The following is a 10,495-nucleotide window of genomic DNA, read 5'->3' as shown; positions in this document are numbered from 1 at the left end:
GCGACGAGCGGTAGATTGCGCGCGAGCGTGGAATCTCTGCGAAATTACGTACGCGATAACGCGCTGTGCCTGGCCATCTCCGACGTCTCTCCCTCCGCGTTGCATTACGACGCGCGGCGTTTCAAGATACGAGGAGTAACCTGGCCGACCAACAACGACGACGCGACGAACAAGAGTTACGTCGAAAGCGTTATACACGTGGTGAGAGCAAACGTGGCGAATAATCACCAGCTTATCGAGAGCGTGAGAACGCGAGTGGATAACAACGCGGCCTCGTCGGTGAAAAAAATCGTCGCTCTGAGCAAGAAGATCGACGCTCTCGAGAGCGCCGCGACCGAAAGATCGAGCGCTCTGGAAACCGACGTTACGCAGATTCGCGCGAGAGGGAGCGCTTTCGAGAATCGGCTGCAAACGCTGGAGAATCTGCAGGAGCTCGCCGCGACGAGGATCGAGACCGTCGAGACGGAGAGATCGGCCTCGTGCGCGGTCGTCGACAAGCGACTGGGCGATCTGGAGAGCTCCGTCGAGACGAATCGGGCGAACGGGGACGCATCGAGCAAACTGTTGCGCGAACTGGGGACCTCCGTTGCGCGGCGAGGAGATTGACGAGAAAACAGAGAAGCGAGTGCGCGCTTTGGAGAGATCTCTGTCGCACGTTAGCAACGCTGCAGGAGTTAACGGCGAAGGCGCTGACTTCCAACGCGAAATTGCGAGAACTAGACGTCGAGGTGGCGCGACTGAGGAAAGATGCGAACGAACTCGCGAGGAGAACGGCCGCGACGACGACGACGGCGACGAAGGCGGCGGCGAAGGCGGCGGCGGCGACGGCTGCGATTTCTAAGACGATCGATCCGAATAAGGTAGTCATACAACTGGGCGCTAAAACTCCTGATAAGCAACAGTCGAAGAGAGGGTAGAAAAAAAATAGAGACGGCGAGATGAGCGCCGCGAAACGGAGACTCGTGAACGAGCTGCACGCGCCAGCGAGAAAGAACTTCCCCCGCCGCCGCGTCACGGTGCGCGGATACGACGATCTGTGGCAAGCGGACGTCGTCGAGATGCGTCCTTACGCTGGACAGAACAGAGGCCACAATTACATACTCACCGTCATCGACGCTCTGAGCAAGTGCGCGTGGGCGGACCGCTCAAGAGAAAGAGCGGCAACGAGATCGCTCGAGCCCTGTCGAGCGTGACGCGCGCCTCCGGACGTCGCCCGAGGAATGTGCAGACCGACAAAGGAAAGGAGTTCTACAACGCCGAGGTGCGAAGATTCGTAGATAGACACGGAATCAATCACTACTCGACGTATTCGGTGCTGAAAGCGTCCATCGTCGAGCGTTTCAATCGCACGCTCAAGAACTCAATGTGGAAGTACTTCACGCTGAACGGAACGTACAAGTGGCTCGACGCGCTGCCGCGTCTAATATCCGAGTACAACGCTCGCAAGCATCGAACCATCGGGATGCGTCCGATCGATGTGACGGCTGTTCGAGCGTCGAGACTCCTGTCGACGGTGTACAGCCACCCGAAGATCGCCGCTCCAGGAAAATTTCGACCGAACGATCCCGTGCGCGTGAGCAAATACAAGACGCTGTTCGAGAAGGGATACACGCCGAATTGGACCGCGGAGATCTTCCGCGTAGCCGAGGTGCGAAAGACGAATCCCGCGATGTATCTGCTGAAGGATTCGCGCGGCGAGTCGATAGCTGGCGGATTCTACGAGCACGAATTGCAGGGAGTCTCCGATCCCGACGTGTATCTCGTGGAGAGAGTGCTGCGCCGAAAGGGCGACGCGGTTCTCGTGAAGTGGCTGGGAATGGACAGGTCGTATAATTCGTGGATCGACAAAGCCGACATATTGTGACGAATATACGTATATTTTCGCGTAATATTACAGACGAAAAGATACATTACGCGTATTGTAACGCGTGGCAACGAATATATATATTTGTAATATTAAAGATAAGAAAATATATCGCGCGTATTGTAACGCGTCGCAACGAACATATATACTATATATATTGTATAACATTAAAGATAATAAAATACATTACGCATATCTATAAAATACATTACGCATATCTATAAAAAATACGTCGTATCGCGCTTAAGATCTATCCGCGCCTCTCCTCACAGAGGTATCCTGTAATGCCCCCACGGCAGAGTGTCGGTCGAATCCGACACGACGTAACGCTTATCGTCGTACGGACTGAGCGCGACCTTCGACTCGCGCACGGTGTACACTTCGTGTAACTTGGATCTCAGGCACGACTGCTCGCGGGTCATCTCGATCTCGCGTCTCAGACAGCGCTCGTAATCATCGAACGTCAGCGTTCTCGCGACGACGCTGCTCCTCATACCCTTGCTCTCCTTAGTGTCGCCCCTACCCTCGACTCGCAACGCGTACATCTTCGCTCTGAGTCCGACGAACTCGAGCATGAGAGTGCCGTTGTCGGCATTCTCCTCCGTGATGTGCCACCTTGTCGTGGTGGAGGAGCTCCCCTCTTCCCATTGGGTTTGAGGGGTCTAAGAGCACACCATTGCACTTCCTCATCTTCCGTCACGTCGGGGGATGAGAAGGGGGGTTGCGCTTCCTCCGGGCTTTATGGCCTGATGCGCATAGGGGTAGGCGGCCCTGACTTCAATCGCCCGGTCGACCACGACCGTTAGGGATGACCCTGCTTCGGCGGGGCCTACCATCCCGGTGGTTCGGTGGGTGCTCCCACCCTGAGGGGATCAGTGGCCTAGTAAGCCACAAGGAGGGATGGGGTGAAGGGGGATCTTGAGTCTGGGGATGACGTCCTTTTCAGGGCGTGCATCCTGGCTTAGGGTCCCCTGGATCCTTAGTGGGGGGGATATGGTGGTCGGGAGTTGCTTCCGTGTGCGGGAGGGCATTTGCGGTGTTGGCTCGTGCACGGTGTGGCTCTCGACGTCCCACAGTGATAAGGGGGTGGGCGGCCAGTGTCCCGGAACTCCCGGGCCCGGTCGGCCACGTCATCGCTCGGGCCGCCTGGACTTATTCCGGGGTCGGGGCCGGGCGATGACCGAAGAGAGCGCGAAGGGACGAGACGGTGGGGATGCTTCCCGAGCCTCTCATGCCGGCTACGGTCATCTCCCCAAAGACCGGTCTAAAACCCGACGGGGGGATGGTTTGCGGTGGCTGGGGGGTGAGGGGCATTGCTGACCGGGTTCCCCTTTGGCCTCTTCCTGGGATGCGGGAAGCTTAGGGGGTGTAAGTGTGCGCGTGGATGCGTGGGTGTGGGTGGTGTCCGCGTGTGTTTTTGTGAGGGGTTTATGTTCGTCTTGGTGATCAATGCGTGGTGGATGGATGTGTGGGCTGCGGCCAGCCCCCATGGATATTTCCGGGAAACTAACCAAGGGGGGAGTAGTTGCCCCCCAACCGCGGCGGAAAGGTGACATTGGTATCTGACCTCTGCCGGGGAAGATGCATGAAAGATTGCCTGAACCGGCATGTTTAACGTGGGAAAGCCGCTCTCTTTCTGCTGAGCGGAGCCTCTCCCGGGGTTGAAGTGGGGTAACTGGGCGCAGGTATGGAGGATTACCTGGCCCGTATTTCCTCATACCACTGCTGGGGGGTGGTATTTCCCCAGCACCGTCTAGCCCGAAGTTTGGTTCCTTGGCGGTTCGGATCCGCCCACTCAATAGGGGTGACGTTAAACTTTTGCATCAGTTATGGCGCGGGCCTATCCCGTAACACTTTTTTCTAGAGTCACTCAGTGCACTGATAGGGTCGGCCACCCGATAAACCGCTTCTCGGCTTCGGTGTACTTTTGCTAGAGGTGAATTACCGGCGGGGATAGACCGGATAGACCCGACCGACGCCTAGGTTGATGAGGTCCTGCGGAATCTCAACGATGGAAGAGGAGGCTAGGGGGAAAGTATCCGTGGGTACTTCCCCCATGGAAGGAGAAAGCCTGGGGGCCCCAGAACTGGTGGTAGGGCGGGCCAACTCGTCCTTGGTAGTGGATGGGATGGAGGTGAATGTAATACCACCCCCTCCTGAGACCTCAATGAGCCGAGGAGAGGAAGGCAGCCAAACTGGAAAGAAGGAGGAGGGGCTGGCAAGCAGCAGTTTCCGGCGGATAGAGAGGCTCGAGCAAGCGATAAGCCAGATCGAGCAGCTGTACCTGCAAGCCATCAGGACCCCAGGGATACCGCACACTCCCTTTACCTTCCCGACCCTACCCTTTGCCTTCCCGGCCCAGTGGGGCTCATAGGTGATGAGGGGGGGAGGGGGAGATGGGAGAGGTGAGGGAGGGCGGAGCCCTGATGCAGGAGGCGAGGAGGGAACTCCCCCAGGCAGGGGGAGAATCCCCAAAGAAGAATAAAAAGAAGAAGAAGAAAAGTAAGAAGGCCCAAGGCCAAGACAAGGGCCCCATTAAGGGGGCCCCAACCCTAGACAAGGGCCCGAGGAAGGAGGGGCTGAAGAAGGGGCCAAAACCGGTCACGGGAGCGGCTAGCGCCTCAGCCCCGCCCCCACCCGCAACGGCCACGCCTACGACGATCACTTGGGCCACGGTAGTGGCTCGGAAGGAGAAGAAGCAGGCGGAAGCGAAGGAGAAGACCCCCGCAGCCAAAAAAAGGACGGAGGGGGGGCAGTTGGGACCGTGCCGCGGCGGGGGGTGGGAGTCGCCAGACCCCCGCCCACCGCGGCGGTAACGATCACGTGCCCCCCTGGCACATACACCGAGACCCTCCGGTGTGCCCGGTCCCGCGTGGATATCGCAGAGCTGGGCATATCGGAGGTAAGGCCCAGTAGGGCCCGCACTGGGGCCTTAAATCTAGGGATTCCGGATGCGGACGGATCAAAGAAGGCGGATCAGTTAGCAGCGAGACTCCGCCAAGAGCTGGCGCATATGGAGGGGGTGCAGGTCGGCCGACCGGAGAGGACGGCCGACCTGCGCGTCCACAATGCCGTACTCGCACGTGGCACCCCGCCCGCATGGGATTGTACACGTTCACGTTCACCGTTAGATCGAGTATGCGCGATAGAGCCCATCCGCTGTCGCGCTCTTGAAACTCCTGCAAAGACGCGACGGTTTCGCCGACGACGCGAGAATCGTACCACTCGCGCAGATCCGTTGTGGGTAGAAGGGGATGGTTTCTCGTGGCGATCATCTTAACGGCGGTTTTATTGCCCGACACGAATTCTCCGTTGAACGTCGTGTTCACCTTAACGCTGCGATATCGGCCCATGACGTCGCGCACGCGACGGAGCACGATATCCCTCGCGTCCTCGAGAAATCTCAGAGGTTCGATGTAATCGAGATTTATCACAGCGCCGGTCAACACGCGTCTCTTGAAAGCCGTCTCGATATTGGACCACGAGAATCCCTCGCGCGACTCGATTCCGTTACTGCCGCCGTCGTCGTTCTCGCGTCTCGCGACACCCGCGCCCTCGCGCTCGAAGCGTCGCCGTAGATCGTTCCTCGCGCCGATCACTCGCAGGATTCGGGTGACCAGAGAGGTCCTCGCCCCCGTGGAGATTCGGCGACTCGCGTCTAGGCACCTCTCGCGCAGAGTCGCGAGACACTCCTCGCACCGTCGCGTCCACGCGCGATAGTCATCCGTCGTGGCGACGTCGCGCGCGCTCTTGAGCGTCCGGCGCTCTTCCTCCTGCAGGATCGCGTCCTCTTCTCTCCCTACGGCGATTCGTCGTCCTCTCTCTCTCCTCCCCGCAAGGCCTTATCCACAGCGTCTCGCCTCGCGAATTCACCGGCAGCGAAAACCCGCGACGCGTCCCGGTCACCCGCGTATCTCCGGCGTCGAATCTCGCCGCTCTTCCGCTACACACCAGGACCGTCTCGATCCACAGCTTCTCGCGCGCGTCTCGAAGACCGATCGCCCGCCTCGTCGAATAAGTCGCGACGCTCCACGCGATCCTCTCCTTCGACACTCGAACGTAGCGATCGATCGGCGGATCGATGCGCTCCTCGCTCATAACAACTCGCGCTTCAAGCGTATCAAATCGACGCCGCAGAACATATTTCGGCGTAACGGGTACTCGCGACCGCTGTCCTCGCGATCGTACGTGTATCGCAGAGTTCTACCCGCGTTATTCTTGGGCGGGAGAATCCTGCAGCGCGCGACTGGCCATAAATATCGTTCTTCCGGTTGGGGATAATCGAACGAGTAGTATTTCCACTCGCCGGCACACATATAACCCTTCGGATCTTAATAACCTTTCGGATACTTCGCTCTAAACCACCTGTCTAGATCAAAGTTGTAAGAATAGGCTCTGTGACTCTCGACCAGAGCCGTCTCGACCCACAACTCCTCGCGCCGACTGTGCGTTTGAACGGCTCTTTTTAGATGATACGTCGCGACGTTCCATTGCGCGCTCTCCTTCAACTCGACGTCGTTGTCGCCTATCGGGCGCGTCAACTCCTCTTCCTTATCCGCCGCCCTACCGTCGACGGTAGAGACAACTCTGGCGGAACTCGCGCTGCTCATACGCGCGCTTCGTCGTTCGCGAACTTATCTTCCCGAGAAACGATCGAATAGACCGATCGCGACCATCCGCGAGGCATGTGCGCGCCTCAAAATGATCGTCGCGTCTTTATACTCACTCGTTCAAGCGACGACGACGACGCGCGAGCGGGAAAAAATTTCTCCGCGGTCGCGCGGTTTTCGCCTTCAGAAACGACGAATCCGTCGAAATACCGCATTTGACCGGATTCGAAGCGCATTTTCGCGCGCGTCTCTCGCCGCTGCCCGTCCGAGAGAAAGGAACGACGACGGAAGCGTCGCCGCGAATATCCCTCTCCTCTTAGCGCGACGCGCTCGAGAAGAAGATATGGCGACGGAAGCATCGCCACGAATATCCCTCGCGCGCGCGAGTAAATCCTAACGGAATCTCGCTTTTCTCTCGTTATCGCGCTTAAAAAGAGAGATAAGCGGCGAGTCCGAGAACGCGCGCGCGCGACGACCACGATATCGCCCGAAGATGCGATATCGCGCGCGCGCGACGAGGTCCTCGTTCGATCGACGCGCTCTCCGTCGATCCTCGAGAACGTAGGACGACCTCCGTCGACGACCTCCGTTGACGAGAGAGAGAGAGACGCCTCTAGCCGCGACGTGTTCTCCCGATACATCGTACGCTCGTTTACGAAACGCGCGCACATTTAGGTAAAAATTCGAGCGGCGCGCTCGCGCGCGGCGAACTCGCGTCCGACGTCTACGACGGGACGAGAAACACCGCCGCGCTCCGCGCGCTCTCCCGATACATCGCGCGCCTTTTTACAAACGGAAAAAAAAAATATTCGAATTTACATTCGAGCGACGCGTAAGACGCGAGCTTGCAGAGGCGCATATATGTTATATAAATATTATGTTACGTCCAGGCCCGAGGAAGGATGGGCGTAACACGTGTATCCCGAGAACAGGTGCCTTAAGGGGCAAGTGTCTCGGGTCGAGCGAGCCTGCGGGTGAGCCAAAGATAGGTCAACGACCACAAGAGTCGATTTTACGCTATTTCTGGTCCAACTGCCCGCTCGTCGGTCCCCTTTTCGGTAAAGCAATTTAATCCTTTTTACCCGGGACGGGACCAAGTGCGATTCAGGAGCGTGGGTAACGAGGGAAAATCGATTAAGTTGAATGCAAAAGAATAGATTTAATTAAGTTTATTACACATTATAAAAGCCAAACGAAAACATTTATATATAAAGTTAAGTAATTATGTAAATATCTTAATCTTGATTAAATACAATATTAAGTATAATCGTGAGTGTGTGTGTGTGGGTGTGTGTGTATGCGAGACGGAGGGAGTCTGGTCAGGATCAGGAGGATATCTCTCTCTGAAGAATTCTACGGGAATAGCGATAGGGTAATGGGTGAAGGGAGTAAAACAGGGGATGCAGGTATCAGAAGGGGCAGTCTGGAGAAAAGCTTTGAGGGTAGGTATGTGAATAGGACCAGGCCCCAAGGTGAATTGGTCCGGGAGAATGGGGTACGGGTACGGAGCATAGGTTGTACCGAGAATTACCGCGACGTTTCGATCGCTAAGATCGATGTCGGAAAAGACAGGGGGAGGAAGAACGGGAGGAGAGAAGAAATGAGAGTCGGGGAGGGTTGCATCGAATGGAGAAGGAGAGGGTGATAGCGGCGGGAAATCAGACTGAAGGTCAGATTGTGTGTCATACACCGGAAAGTAACTGGGAGGAAGAGTTCCGGGAAGCAGGTATGGGGAGTAATTAGGGGGCGGATGTGAGGAGTCTCGCGTGTCTTCTTGAAAATTATTTAAAAAGATCCGCGTAATAGGGAGATCCGCGTTTATTTGACTTAAGTCTAGCGCAAATGAAGAATCGGCCGCAGCCCGAGCCAGCAGTCGGCGGGTACGTCGATTACGGCGATATCGAAGTCGCTTAGCGTAGGCTCTAGCGGATTTCCTCGTGGGTTCCACTAGAGAAACGATTATTATAAGTAAAGGAAGTAGACGGGGGAGGGGGAGGAACTTGGAAGATAAAAGAAAGGCTTACTATTTGCGAGAGGCGATTGCAAGTGGAGAATATATTCGTAATGGCTGCTGGGTCTCCTTTTCGTGTCGAAGACGAGGCGGTGTTCTGGGTTGACTCGTTATTTGTATAGCTGACAGGAACAACCGAATATTCGCATTGACTCTATATGAAGGTTGATATGTCTCGAAACTTTTGAGATACTGAGTGGGTATATGAACGCGTGAGTCAATGAATGAATGATTAATGATTGACTGAACGAATTTTTCTGACAAATGTTGTTCGAAGTTCGCGCTTATATATCGTTTTGGATTACCCTCTCCTAGCGTGAGGAATAAGGGAGGTTGACGAATAGAAATCTTTGTTAGATTTCCATGGTCTCCTCTCTGCCCCTACTTATGAGCATTTTAGAACAAATGTAGCAAATCAGGATTTTATTACGTTCGTTCGCGAATAGGAGAGCATCTTCTAAAACGGAGGATTTAGGATTCTCAGTATCGCACAAGGGATGACTGTTACTACCCTCTTGCGATATTCGATCACTCACGTTTTATGATTAGTTTCCTTTATTTTTTGATTTTATGAGTTTTTAAGAAAATATCAAATTTGTTTGACCGAATGCCGCTTTATTTAACCGGATGCTACTTTTATAGCCCGTTAACATCCGATTGTTATTTTAGGACATGTACTGAGCATCCCGCTTTAATCTAGCTATTATTATCGGCTCTGGAAATCGTGTACGTGTGCACCGGATACGGGAAAGAAAAGAATCGTAACATCCGATATCCGATCACTCGCGTTTTATGATTAGTTTCCTTTATTTTTTGATTTTATGAGTTTTAAGAAAATATCAAATTTGTTTGACTGAATGCCGCTTTATTTAGCCGGATGCTACTTTTATAGCCCGTTAATATCCGATTGTTATTTTAGGGCACGTACTGAGAATCCTGCTTTAATTTAGCTATTATTATCGGCTCTGGAAATCGTGCACGTGTGCACCGGGTACGGGAAAGAAAAGAATCGTGAATTCCCCTGGATGTAACAATTACTATTAATATTATTTAAATATTATACAAATATTATATAAATCGCGCGTCGCGCAAATCGCATATTTTACATCGCATCTCTTCCAGGCCTACGTCGAACGTGTCAGCTCTGCCGTCAACGGCGACTTTATCGCCAACTCGCGCGACGCGCCCGACGGGGCGGTCGCCGCTTGTCGCGCGCGCCTAGCGAGACGCTCCCGACGCGCCGTATCCAGGGATGCGCGCGCTCTCTATCCCTCTCCCTCGCCCTCTCCCTCGCTCTCGCGCCGAACCCCTCTCCCGCCCGTTCCCCCTCTCCCTCGATCTCCCCCTCTGCGTGACGTCACGACCCTCCGTTTATCCACCCTACGGCGAGCGGCTCCCCTCACCCTACCTACCCCCCCTGCTCACCCCGCCGCAGTCACCCTGCCCCACAGATATCTTTCTATCTTTCTCACTCTACGAGACCTCTCTCGCACTCGTGGAAAAAGTGAGTTAGAACGGACCTATTCTCCCTACTGTCGTAGGTACCGCCGAGAACGGACTTGGTGCGTTGCAAGCCGCGCGTAGGCCGTAGGTGCCGCCCGACCGCTCTCTCGTATGCACCACCCGGCTGTGCGTCGTAGGTACTGTCAAAAACGGACTTCGAGAGTCTCGAACCGCGCGGAAGACGTAGGTGCCGCACGACCGTTCTCTTCTAGGTACCGCTCGGCCACGCGTCGTAGGTATCGCCCAGCTACGCGTGGTAGATACCGCCGAGAACGGACATCGTGCATCGCGAACAGCGTGGAGGCCTTAGAAGCCACCCGAGATACTACTCGTAGGTATCGCCCGATAGCTCACTCGTAGGTACTGCCCGGCCACGCGTCGTAAGAACCGTCGAGAACGGACTTGGTGCGTCGCGAGGAAGCATCCGTTTAGCCACGTTAATATTGACCACCGTCCCGATTGACCACGCTGAAATTGTCCACGTTGCGATTGATCACGTAGCTATTG

Source organism: Camponotus floridanus, unplaced genomic scaffold, assembly GCF_003227725.1.
Source record: "Camponotus floridanus strain SB8 unplaced genomic scaffold, Cflo_v7.5 scaffold354, whole genome shotgun sequence".
NCBI classification, from domain to species: Eukaryota; Metazoa; Arthropoda; class Insecta; order Hymenoptera; family Formicidae; genus Camponotus; species Camponotus floridanus.
This window is presented reverse-complemented; position numbering follows the sequence as displayed.